Raw genomic sequence first — 11,402 nt, 5'->3', positions numbered from 1 at the left:
CAGGTTTCTGGTCCTTATGGCTGCAAAGTTAAGCAGGGGTAAAATAAACATGGTCACTGCCTGGTGAGGTCTCAGAAGGCCTTCCAACGGGTTGAGGTTTGGGACTCGCAGCACTGTACTCCACCCCTTGGCTTGCACAAATGTTTGCAAATATATGACAGTATATGCAAGTTTGCAGAGTTTACTGGGGCTGAGGAATACTGGCTGTTTTTCATTTGTTTTTAGGGCTGAGGTTTATTTATTTAATTACTTATATTTATTATTTGATTTATATCCCGCCCTTCCTCCCAGCAGGAGCCCAGGGAGGCAAACAGAAGCACTAAAAACACTTTAAAACATCATATTGTATTTTTAAAATACACAACTCCAGTTGCGTCAGAAATAATGCCAAATGCAATATCAGTAAGGCAAATCACTGATTCACCTGCTTTCTCCACAGTCCAGCTTCTTTCTGACAAACCCATTTTGGCTGTGGATGCAACTTTGATCTGGGTCAACCCCACTGGTCTACCTGCCGCATTTCCATATTGGTGCCCCCTACGAGTGCCAAGATGCCTCCACCCTCCCCTGCCTCCCTGCTCGGCGACTGTACCGACTGCTTGCTGATCATGACAGTCCTTGCCTTCGTTGCAGGCCTGTTCATGGTGATCTCCGCCATCCTCTGTGAACGGGTCTTCCGTGGGTCTCTGCCCCCACAAAGAAGAGGAGTGCCATCGGTCTGGAGGCAGGGTGGGACATTGTGGATTGAGCCTACCCGGAGCCATAGAGAGCCAGATATCCTCTCAAGGCCATCAGAAACAGTCCCGCTGTGGATCCAGCGCTCTAATGACTGGTTTTTGGACTCTCTCCCAGCAGAACAAGGGAGCTGTGCTTCTACTGAGGATCTCCATAGGGAGACACACAGCCCAAGCAGTTCTGCCCCTTTCTGGGACCCCGACGAACCAACATGGAGGATCCAGCCACATGTAACCCTTCAGGACCTAGAGGGCTTTTTCCGACACAATAGTCGGCGTACCTAAAGTGCTCCTTTCCAGGTTAAGCTTAAGATGTCAAGACCTGCCCCCCCCACTTCCTGAATCCAAGTAGGCTCAAAGGTCACTGTGCAATGTGAAATGCAAGCTTTCACCCGTGGGTTGCCTGTGCTTAGGAGGGAGTGGATGGGAAATGGGACACGAAAATGTTCCAGAGCATTGGCACCTTGGCAGCTGGTGTAAACATGCAGAGATTAAAATGACAGGTCATTGGAAATGAGAATTTTGGACCAAGGAGTTAGGTCGAGGTGTGCTTGGCTTTGAGAAGGTCAATTTTTAAAAAATGAGAAATGCACAGGCTTTGCTTCATCAAATACCCTTTTTTATGCTTTCCAAACTGCCTCACTTCATACATCTCTCTTATGCAAAATAACCCTTTGGGCATAGGGGTCTAATGCCCCCCTCTCTTTTACAAGTGGACAGCCCTGAAGGACCATCTTCTCCTTCATGAAACTGCTCATACATTAGGATCCGATGATCCTAGCATTGAAAGGTACCTCAAAGTTCAACTAGTCCAACCCCGTACTGATGAAGGACGAAAGCAGGCACTTCAAAAACTCAACAGTATGTCTGGTGTGCACAAGAGTGAATGAAGCAAATTATGGATGCTTTGCACGTTCTTGTGCTCATAACTTTTTATGCTAACCTTTTGATTTGTTTATACTTTATTACTTTTTTTAAAAAAAAGCTTACTAGGTTTTTAAAACAACAATTTTCAATTTAACCAGCAATTCCATATTATACTGAAATCATATTTATAGTTTCGCATGTCGTGGGTGAATTACAGTTTCCCAATTTTTGTAAACAGGAAGAAGTCACAAAAGGAAAATATTACATACAACATAGCTGTTACCTGACAGAGTAAGAAAAAATAATGGATAACTACATGTATTTACTATAAAGACAGTATTTCGATTTTCTATAGGTTCCAGATATTTATTATAGCCTTTGACAGAGAGGGTATTGCATTTCTGTATTATTAACATAAGAAATAAAAATATGCTACACTGCATAGACGTTGCTTTTCTTACACCTCTTAATAACCAAACTTCATGCACTCGTTTTTCTGCTATTTCCAGACATTTCTGTACCATAAAGCCAAATCCAGCTTTTCAAGAGTTTTCCATGTTTGAGTTAGGGCCAGCATAGTTGCCATTACAAGAAAGAGAGGTAAATCTGGGGGTTTAATAGTGAAATTAAAACCTTCCAGGAAGGTTTAATACTGTTTGTTTTTAATTTCTTCTGAAAAGTAGGTGGGGTATACATTTAAACAGAATAATAAACAAAATTAAGTGTTATGATTTCAATGAGTTTAAAATGCAAAGCAGCACACGCTGAGGGGTCTTTCTGCTGTAACATATCCAGAAAGGAGAAGAAGATCTAAAGCATGGGATGGCGCTGGGAGAAATGTTAATTGTGTACTTTGCAACTGAAGTAATACACATGGACATCTAACCCCCTCCCTTTAAGGCCATTCATTAAATCCAGAGTAAACTTATCTAGCTGGACCACTGGCCTCTGCCTCTCACTGGTAAAATGGGCCCACTGCTTGTATCTTGTCTGCAGAAGGGGGAGAGTTTGCCAGCTTAGTTAGGGATTTTGTAGGTTTGCTGTATTGCCTAGAAATATGCCCTATGGCAGGGGTGGCGAACCTTTGGCACTCCAGATGTTGCTGAACTACAATTCCCATCATCCCCAGCAAGCATGGCCCATGGGCAGGGATGATGGGAGTTGTGGTTCAGCAACATCTGGAGTACCAAAGGTTCACCACCGCTGCCCTAGGGCATCTTTACTTCCACATACAGAAGCCTCAAATATAGCAGGGCGGTGCTGTAAGGACATTCTGTAGTTCTTGAAGGAAACGTCTCCAAGGGCATGCCCTCGAGCTCTCATGACTGGAGTAGTGGGCCTGATCTAACCCCTAGATTACCTTCTTCTCAACTCAGCTATCTAATTTCCAGCGGGGTAGTCATGCAAGGGTTTTTACACATGTGCCATCCCTTCCTGGAAACGCACAAGCCGCACATTAACCAGTATAACCTTTGCTGTGCCCCCACCCGACTTTTCCTGTGTTGATCTTATTTGGTCTTCTACTTTGTTCAACCCTTGCTGCACGAGAGCCGTTATCAGGCTGTCCCAGATTGCATCCCCTCCCACGGCTTGCCAGTGCTTGCATGTTATTTTTGTTTCTTCTGGCCCCGCAGCCTTGAATGACAAGCAGGCATACCAAAATTGAGCAGGTGAAATGCTTCGCCTCACGCTCTCTCTATGCATGGAGAAGGTTCTGCTGCTGAAGCCATTTCAGGCTTTTTGTCAGGAGTCACAGCCAATGAAAAAGCCAGTCATCCCTGCTGCTCTCTTGAGCCTGGTGCCCTGTGCTTGTTACCTCTTCTTTGCATTGCAATCAGGTTTCTGGGCAACTTGTGCCTTTGTGGGGTGGGGGAAATAGCTTTTGAATAATCTAGGTGGCCAACATTTTGGGGCCAATGAGAACATTGGAATTTTGAGACAGTGCCATGAGTACCAGTTGTAAAATGACGGGAAGATATCACAAAATGGCTGCAGAAGAAGAACCAGATATCTCCCACTGCACATCACCAGCTCAGTGGTGCACCAGGAACGAAGTTCGGGAATGGAGTAGTGCCTGTCTTCAGGCCAGATGGCTGGTCCTTTAAGGCTCTGAAGCTCTCTATAGGTAGTTGGCACCTGAAGAAGGTAGTCTGGAGACAGAGACTTAAAAGGCTTTGGTCTGATCGGAATCATTGCTTGAGCAATCCATGATCCAGCAATCTTTGACCAGCCTCACCTACAGCCTTGCCATTTTTTCTGTGGGATCTGGCACCAGACCCAAACACCCCATGAAATGTGGGCACATTTTCAGGGGCATGTTCACTGTAGGCTGAAAACAACAGAATGAATGGATAAGTGCAAAGTTCTACACCTAGGAAAAAGAAACCAAATGCACAGTTATAAAGATGCGGGATGCCTGATTCAGCAACACTACATGTGACAAGGATCTTGGGATTGTTGTTGATCACAAGCTGACTATGAGCCAACAGTGTGATGTGGCTGCAAAAAAGGCAAATGTTATTTCAGGCTGCATTAACAGAAGTATAGTTTCCAAATCCCGTGAGGTATTGGTTCCCCTCTATTCGGCACAGGTTAGGCCTCATCTTGAGTACTGTGTCCCATTCTGGACATTGCACTTTAAGAGGGATGCAGACAAACTGGAACAGAGGAGGGCAACAAGGATGATCAGGGGACTGGAAACAAAGCCCTTTGAGGAGAGACTGAAAGAACTGGGCATGTTTAGCCGTGAGAAGGGAAGGTTGTGTGGAGATATAATAGCACATTCAAGTCCCTGAAAGGTTGCCACACAGAGGAGGGCCAGGATCTCTTCTCCATCGTCCCAGAGTGCAGGCCACAGAATAATGGGCTCAAGTTACAGGAAGCCAGATTTCAACTGAACATCAGAAAAAGCTTCCTAACTGTTAGAGCAGTATGACAATGGAACCAATTACCTAGGGAGGTTGTGAGCTCTCCAACACTGGAGGCATTCAAGAGGCAGCTGGACAGCCACCTGTCGGGGATGCTTTAATTTGGACTCATGCCTTGAGCAGGAGGTTTGACTCGATGGCCTTATAGGCCCTTCCAAATTCTATGAGTCTAGGAGAGGCTTGAGCCAGTGCAAACGGGATATTTACTGAAAGCTTTTGAGGGTGCCATAGGAAGTACTGGCAAGCACACAGATGCCCACAGGCATCACTTGGGTGACCCCTTTTCTATGTTGCCAGAAGCCTCATTTGTTTTGCTGGGATCAGAGGTAGTAATCATCTCAACTAATACAAAACAAAAGTGTGATTTTGTGAATGCGCACTTAGGGAATGTTTATCTGTCCTATACTATACACCTAAACTGTCACAGCTTTCTCCAAACATCCTTACTGCAGTTTTCTGAAGTGGCTAAGGTATTGCAAGATAGATTATTTAAAATCCTCACAACATGAGTTTTTCTCATTTCCTTAGAAGGGAAAACATGGCAATTATTCTGGTTTTGCTCCAGTTTAGATGTGTACTACAGATGTATCAAGGCATAACCCACTATGATGTTTTCCTGCATCACAGAAAAGCCCCATAGAAATGATTAGGAGGAGGTGTGCATGAGCTCATGAACTTACATAATAAGACCACTCTCATCCATGACTTGATTGTGGATGAAGGTGCCAATTTGGTGTGTATTACCGGGACCTGGGTGGGTGAGCTTGGAGGAGTTGATCTGACCCAAATTTGCCCACCTGGATACTCGCTGCAGCACCAGCACAGGCTGCAGGGACGGGGGAGGGGGGGAGGAGTTGCTGTGGTCTACAGAACTTCCATCTCTGTCACCAGGAAACCACTCTGTCTTGGAGCTGGCTGTGAGGGCCTGCACCTGGTATTGGGCCAAGGAGACAGCAAACTAGGGTTGCTGCTGGTGTACCGTCCACCCTGCTGCCTGGCAGCTTCTCTGACTGAGCTGGTGGAGGTCATCTCGGCTGTGGCACTGGCGCAGCCCAGAACGATAGTCCTGGGTGATTTCAATGTCCATGCAGAGGCTGCCTCTAGTGTTCTGGCTCGGGACTTCATGGCCTCCATGACGACCATGGGGCTCTCTCAAGTTGTTACTGGCCCAACACATAGGGCAGGGCACAGCCTTGACTTGGTTTTTGCTCCAGATGAAGGAAGGGGTGGTCTGGAGATGGGGGGGTGGATGTCACCCCATTGTCATGGTCAGATCACTTCCTGGTGAAATTTAGACTTATGATTCCGATTCTTCCCTGCAGGGGTGTGTGGACAGATTAAGATGGTCTGCCCCCAGAGTCTAATGGAATCCACTGAATTCCTGAATGCCCTGGGGGAGTTCCCAGTAGATAGAGCAGGTGACCCTGTTGAAGCCTTTGTCACGCTGTGAAACAGCAAGGCGCATTGGGTTTTTGACATGGTTGCCCCCGAGCACCCTCTCCGGCACTGTGGAGCCCGGCTTGCACCTTGGTACACCAGTGAGCTAAGGGCAATGAAACAGGCTGGACAACGGCTAGAGTGCAAGTGGCAAAAGACGTGCTGTGAGGCTGATTGGGCACGAGTAAAACATCATAACCGTGCCTTCTGTGTGGCGGTGAGGGTGGCGAAGAAGGCCCACTTCTCTGTCTCCATCGCATCCTCAAGTAGCCGTCCAGTGGAGCTTTTCCGTATTGTCAGGGGTCTGTTGACATCAACTCCAGGAAATGGAGTCTTAGACCCTTCAGAGGCCCACTGTGAATTGTTTGCAAGGCACTTTGAGAGTCAAGTTGCTCGCCTCTGTAGCAGTCTTGATGCCCCGTCTACATATATTGTAGTCCCCAATGAGGTGTCCAGTGCAACGTGTGCTGCAATTTCTTGGAAACGGTTTCAGTTGATGTGACCTGATGACGTGGACAAGGTGCTTGCGATGATGCGGCCAGCAACGTGTCTTCTTGACCCTTGCCCTTCTTGGCTTATTAAAGCTTGCTGAGGGGGTCTAACTGAGTGGATCCAGGGTGTGGCCAACACATAATTGCAGGAGGGAGTGGTTCCAACTGCCTTGAAAGAGGCGGTGATTCAACCACTCCTGAAAAAGCCCACCCTGGACCCATTGGTTTGTGACAACTACCGACTGGTTGCAAATGCTCCCTTTTTAGGGAAGGTGATTGAGAGGGTTGTGGCGCAGCAACTGCAAGTACTCTTAGATGAAACAGATTATCTTGACCCATCCCAGTCTGGGTTCAGGCCTGGCTATGGGACTGAATCGGCCTTGGTTGCCCTGACGGATGACGTTTATCGAGAGAAGGACAGGGGGAGTGCGAGCCTGTTATTCTTACTTGATCTCTCAGTGGCTTTTGATACCATTGGCCATGGTATCCTTCTGGGCCTACTTGGAGAGATGGGTATTGGAGGCACTGTTTTACAGTGGTTCCGATCCTATCTCCAGGGACATTCTCAGAGAATAGCATTGGATGACTGTCTTTCGGCCCCCTGGCAGCTGTACTGTGGGGTGCCACAGGGTACCATCTTGTCCCCCATGCTGTTTAACATCTATATGAAGCCCTTGGGAACAGTCATCAGAAGCTTTGGGGCGAGGTGTCAGCAGTATGCTGATGATACCCAGCTCTATTTCTCTGTAACATCTGAATCAGGAGAGGCCGTGCAAGCCCTGGACCACTGCCTGGACTTGGTGGTGGGCTGGATGAGGGCCAATAAACTGAGTCTGAATCCTAGCAAGATGGAGGCGCTGTGGGTTGGTGGTTCCCGAGTTCGGATAATTGGTCAGTTGTCTGCTTTGGATGGGGTCATACTTCCTCTGAAAGAGCAGGTCTGTAGCCTGGGGGTGCTCCTGGATCCATCTCTGTCGCTAGAAGCCCAGGTGACCTCAGTGGCTAGGAGTGCCTTTTACCAGCTTTGGCTGGTGAGACAGTTGTGGCCGTTTCTGGTCTGGGATAGCCTGACCACTGTTGTCCATGCACTGGTAACCTCCAGGCTGGATTACTGTAATGCGCTCTATGTGGGGCTGCCCTTGAGGTTGGTCTGGAAGCTGCAGCTGGTGCAATATGTGGCATCGAGACTGCTCACTGGAGCAGGGTATCGTCAACATGTCACCCCGCTACTGAAAGAATTGCACTGGCTGCCCATTTACTACCAGGCCAAGTTCAAGGTTTTAGTTTTGGTGTACAAAGCCCTATACAGCTCAGGACCAGGATACCTGAAAGACCATCTTATCCCTTACATACTCAGTTGATCACTGCGCTCTGCAAGTGAGGGCCTCCTGCAGATACCATCTTATCAGGAGGTTCGTTCTGTACAATATAGGAAACGGACCTTTAGTGTGGCGGCACCTACCCTGTGGAATTCCCTCCCTTTGAATATTAGGCAGGCGCCATCTCTGCTATCTTTTCGGCGCCTTTTGAAGACTTTCCTCTTTCAACAAGCCTTTTAAGTTAAGAGCTATCCCAGTCTGTGTCTGTGTCAGAATTGCTTAATATGTTTTTCAATAATGTTTTTAACCCTTTTTTAAAAGTTTTTAAAATGTTTTTAACGCTGTTTTGTCTTAATGTATTTTAAGATTAGTTTTTATGATGTTTTAAAGTGGTTTTAGGGCCTTTTTTGCCGCCCTGGGCTCCTGCTGGGAGGAAGGGCGGGATACAAATTAAATCAATTAAAATAATAATAATTTTTCTACTTGCCTTTCTCCCACGTTCAGCATCTTAATAACTTCGTGTAGAGTTCACCGTACATTCAGTTACTGTTTTTTTTTCCAATTAATTTTTATTCAAATTTTTCAAAACCAAAACAATACAAAAAGAAAAAACACAAATCAATAACTAATACAATAAAAAAACAAATATATATATATATAAATATTGACTTCCGATTTGTCATAGTTCAGCTATAAATCTATAATATATAACAAACCTATCTCTTAATAGATTATAAAATCACCTTCCTCCAGCGGTTATCTTAGTTGGTTTCAAATCTCATTAACATCATATCATTTTAATCTTCCACAAAAAGTCAAAGAGAAGTTTCCAATCCTTGAGATAAATGTCAATCAATTTTTTTTTCTAGATAAACATGTCAATTAATCCAACTCATCAATTCTACTAAGTCCAGTAATTTCAAATCGCTCTTCTTTCATTATCCATATTGGTTCCATCTTCCATCTTCCATCTTTACGCACCCAATAATCTTGCTGTCATAGTCATATAATAAAAGTCTGATAGGAATTTCCTCCATCACAGATATTTTCTTGCCATCAATTCCGAACATATCACTGAAGTATTGTTGCAAAGCCGCATCTCTATTCCTCTTTTCCACATGATACACTAGTACATTTCTTGAAAAATTTTCCATTGACACAAAACAGGGATTAATTCTGTTAACTTTCTCCATTTCAAATTCCATCAAATCCTTCCAGTCCAGGAATTTTTTTGAACCGATAATATCTTTATCTCCAATCTCTTCAATTCCTTCAGGGACAGCGCTGAGTTCCAAACTGTAATATTTGTCTCCAGGATCCATCACAGCCAGGAAATCCAAATCTTTTTCCATGTCCATATTTAATCCAATCTCCATAATTTGAACCTTGCCTTTAATTTCTCTTTCATCCTTTTTTGGTTTTCCAAATCTATCTTTATTCTCCTTTCTCATAGAATCCTGAATTTCTTTCAGCTCCTGTCTCATTTCGTGAAATTCAATTTTCTACGCTTGTCTATTATTTCTCAGTTCTTGTTTTATTGACTTAATCCCATTCATTATTTTCTGAAACATATCTAAAGATAAAGCCCCTTCTTGTACATCCATGATCTTCTTAATTGTCATTCTTAAAGCCAAAGGAACAAAACTCTTTCAATTTTCAATGTCCCAAGCAAAGAGCAGTTTATTTCTTTATCCAGTTACAAAGGAGTTAATCTTTCCAACTAACTGGCGTCACACGCTAGACAGCCCTTATCTCTTGTATGCCCAGAAGTGCAAAAACAGCTTTAGTTCACAGCGTCCAAATACCTAGTAGCAGAGAGAATGAGCAGATTCGTCAAAAAAAAAGTAGATCAGGAAAAATAGTCCCATACATATATTACACAAAAGTCTTATAAATCAAAAAGATTTTTCTTTTCTCTTCCAATCAGAAATCCCTCATCCGTTGTAATCTTTACAATGCTATTTTCCATGTCAGCTTTTTGCAATAAAAGAAAGATAGGCTATTTTTATTTTCTTCCCCCTTAGTTCCGTGAGTTAAAAAAGGAAAGTCTTAACTCACCTAGGTTATCTTAATTGCTGTTACTTTGACAAATCTCTTTAGCTATATAGATAAGAAAGAAATAAGCATAGACAGGAGGATGCTTGCCTGTTAATCCGTTATTCTTTAAAGAAAAAAAAAACGGGTCACTTATTCAGCTGAGCTAGCATAGAAATCCTCGCTCCGACTGAGCAGCTGGAAGACCTTCTTTCACAGACAATTCTGACGAATTCCAGACTCCAACAATCACAACGAAGCTGTGTGGAAAATCTCACGTTTCTTCCTTATCCGGAAGAAATTATCCCCAGTCAGAAAAGACCCTTCTGACTGAATTTAAAACTGAAAAAGTTTCATCCAAGACGGGAGCCCGTCTCAGAGCTGCACAGGCGGAGGGATCCTCCTGGGAAGTCGACCTGTTTGTTGTTTTTAAACTGAGATATATTTTTGTGTCTGTATGATACCATATCATAGTGAATCAATAAAAGAATTTTACTTTGGTTTAATTTTTTGGAGTCTAGTTTATCATGCTGTTATGTGTTGCTCAGTTCTGAGTGACAATGAACCTTCTGTGTAGCAACAGGGAGCCATGTGGATGGCTTGTCTGCTTCCTCCAGTTGCAATGTGTATCTCATTGAGAAACACAGGGAGATTCCCCACTATCAGGAGGCCATCTCCTAACCAGTAGCTGTCATTCATGGAACTTCATGCAACATCCTTGACAATTAGAGGCCTAATTACATGTTGCATTATAGAAATACCAGTGTGGGAAGGGTGATTGTTACCAGCACTGGAACACACAGCCAAGATCTTGGTAAAAAACATGTTGGGTTCCATGTTGGGGAAGAAGGGCAGAATATTAATGATAGCTAGCTTGCTCCCCACCCCCTCTGGTGGCAATTAGCATTATAAGAAAACCTCCCATTGGCACCAGTGTGTACCTTTTTTTCTAATAATAATTGCGAGATGGGGTTTTTTTTACTGAGCTTGCACCTGCGGAGGAAAGGCTTGAATTTCCCTTCCCAGTGGATCTGCCAATGACACTCATGCCTTCCACGATGGTGTTTAATATTTTACAATCCATGCTTGCAAACCATGTCATTAATGTAACACGTAATTATGCCCTAACAAAGAAACAGGACTAACCAAAGAAAGTTGTAACACCATGAAGTCAAGTTCTGTAGTAGCTTACCAGTGGGATTTGTTTAGTGGCCGAATGCATGAGGTCCTGGGTGCATGTGCGTACTCTCTCTCTCTCTCTCTCTCTCTCCCTCTCTCTCTCTCTCTCTCTCTCTCTCTCTCTCAAATCTCCATGTTTGGGGAGTAGGGTTGCCAGGTCAGAAGCATCCCAAAACCTGATATTTCAGGAGCAGGCCCTAGTGATGTCATGGGGACAGGCCCTAGTGATGTCATTAAGCATGATACATTAAGCATCAAACAGTCACTTGGAGCATACCACTCAAAATTTTTTTTTCTGATTGAAATTAAGATAGAAATCTTAGCTAAATGAGAGTGTTTCCAGGTCCAGCTGAAATGACAGGATCATTCCTTCTCACCTGCTTAGGGACATTTAATCTAGCCTACTCGCTCCTG

The sequence above is a fragment of the Rhineura floridana genome, chromosome 11 (genome assembly GCF_030035675.1).
Source record: "Rhineura floridana isolate rRhiFlo1 chromosome 11, rRhiFlo1.hap2, whole genome shotgun sequence".
Taxonomy (NCBI): Eukaryota; Metazoa; Chordata; class Lepidosauria; order Squamata; family Rhineuridae; genus Rhineura; species Rhineura floridana.
This window is presented reverse-complemented; position numbering follows the sequence as displayed.